This window comes from Petromyzon marinus, unplaced genomic scaffold (assembly GCF_048934315.1).
Source record: "Petromyzon marinus isolate PM22_M1 ecotype Great Lakes invasive population unplaced genomic scaffold, UKy_Petmar_22M1.pri1.0 PM_G_Scaffold_146, whole genome shotgun sequence".
NCBI lineage: Eukaryota > Metazoa > Chordata > Hyperoartia > Petromyzontiformes > Petromyzontidae > Petromyzon > Petromyzon marinus.
The window spans coordinates 320,001-322,500 of NW_027422702.1; positions in this window are offsets into that span (position 1 = coordinate 320,001).

Sequence of the window (2,500 nt, forward strand, 5' to 3'; positions counted from 1 at the left end):
CCCACCAGAGATCAGCCCAATGAGGGTGGTGTCGTCCGACAAACTTCAAGAGTTTGACGGACAGATGATTGGAGGCGCAGCTGTTGGTATACAGGGAGAAGAGCAGTGGGCAAAGGACGCAGCCCTGAGGAGTTCCCGTGCTGATGGACCTGGAGTCAGAGACTTCTGTTCCCGGCTTAACGCACTGCTTCCTGTCAGAGAGGAAGTCTGTGATCCACCTGCAGGTGGAGTAGGGCACGTTCAGCTGGAAGAGCTTGTCCTGAAGCAGGGCAGGGATGATGGTGTTGAAGGCAGAGCTGAAGTCCACAAACAGGATCCTGGCGTAGGATGCTGGGGCGTCCACATGCTGTAGGGTGAAGTGGAGGGCCATGTTAACTGCGTCGTCCACAGACCTGTTGGCTCTGTAGGCAAACTGAAGGGGGTCCAGGAGAGGGTCTGTGATGGCTTTGAGGTGTGCCAGGAGCAGGCGCTCAAAAGACTTCATTACCACAGATGTAAGGGCGACCGGTCTGTAATCATTTAGTCCTGTTGGCCTTAGCTTTTTGGGCACAGCGATGATGGTGGAGGACTTGAGACAGGCTGGTACATGGCATGTCTCCAGGGAGGTGTTAAAGATGTTGGTGAACACCGGAGACAGCTGGCCAGCGCAGTGCCTGAGGGTGGCTGGAGAGACAGAGTCCGGCCCGGCTGCTTTGCGTGGATTCTGCCTCTTGAAAAGCCCATTAACTTCTCCCTCCTGAAAGGAGAGAGTCGTTTCTGTAGTATGGGTGGGGGATGGGGCCTCTTGGGTGGGAAGGGGTGGTTCAGGACAGTCCAATTGTCTTTCAAATCTACGGTAGAACTCGTTCAGGTCGTTGGCTAGGCGGGAGTCGTTAGTGGTGTGGGGCGCTCTGGGTTTGTAGTTGGTGATGTGCCTGAGCCCTTTGGCAGACAGAAGCAGCGTCGTTAGTAGAGAACTGGTGTTTTAGTGTCTCTGAGTACAGTCGTTTAGCCTCTCTCACCGCTTTGCTAAACCTGTTCTTCGACTCCTTGAATCTGTCTCTATCCCCACTCCTAAACGCTTCCTCCTTCTCCAACCTCAACCTTTTGAGCTTTGCTGAGAACCAGGGCTTGTTGTTGTTAAAGTTCACCCTGGTACGTGTTGGGATACAGCAGTCCTCACAGAAGCTGATGTACACAGCCTCTGTGAGTTCATCCAGACTATTGGTAGCAGTCGTGAACATATCCCAGTCAGTACAGTCTAAGCACGCCCGCAAATCTTCCACAGCCTCACTGGTCCACTGTTTAGATGTCCTCACAGCAGGTTTACAGAGTTTTAGTTGCTGCCTGTATGCACGAATCAGGTGGACCAAGGGAGTTCTGTGCGAGCCGAACAGCCCCGTGACCCACAAGAGAAACATCCCCGCCAAATTCGAGCGTTTGACGGGGTCTATCCGTGAAAAAATATTCACGTTTTTGAGTGCACATGCATTTCTGCTGCAAATGCCTCTGGAAGTTTCATGCCGTTCGTATGCCAATTGTGGCAACACGAAAATGACCCGTTTTCCCATTCCGAGGGATTTCTGTGCGACCCTAACAGCCCCGTGAGCCACAAGAGACACATCCCCGCCAATTTCTAGCGTTTCACGGGGTCTATCCGTGAAAAATATAGACGTTTTTGAGTGCACATGCATTTCTGCTGCAGATGCCTCTGGAAGTTTCATGCCGTTCGTACGCAATGTGGCAACACGAAAATGACCCCTTTTCCCATTCCGAGGGATTTCTGTGCGACCCTAACTAACAGCGCCCGTGAGCCACAAGAGAGACATCCCCGCCAATTTATAGCGTTTCACGGGGTCTATCCGTGAAAAATATAGACGTTTTTGAGTGCACATGCATTCCTGCTGCAAATGCCTCTGGAAGTTTCATGCCGTTCCTATGCAATGTGGCCACACAAAAATGACCCGTTTTCCCATTCCGAGGCATTTCTGTGCGACCCTAACAGCCCCGTGAGCCACAAGAGAGACATCCCCGCCAACTTCTAGCGTTTGACGGGGTCTATGCGTGAAAAATATTAAAATTTTTGAGTGCACGTGCCTTTCTGCTGCAAATGCCTCTGGAAGTTTCATGGCGTTCCTATGCAATGTGGCAACACGAAAATGACCCCTTTTCCCATTCCGAGGGAGTTCTGTGCCACTCTAACAGCCCCGTGAGCCACAAGAGACACATCCCCGCCAATTTCTAGCGTTTCACGGGGTCTATCCGTGAAACATATAGAAGTTTTTGAGTGCACATGCATTCCTGCTGCAAATGCCTCTGGAAGTTTCATGCGGTTCGTACGCAATGTGGCAACACGAAAATGACCCGTTTTCCCATTCCCAGGGATTTCTGTGCGACCCGAACAGCCCCGTGAGCCACAAGAGACACATCCCCGCCAATTTCTAGCGTTTCACGGGGTCTATCCGTGAAAAATATCAATTTTTTTTTGACTGCACATGCATTTCTGCTGCAAATGCCTCTG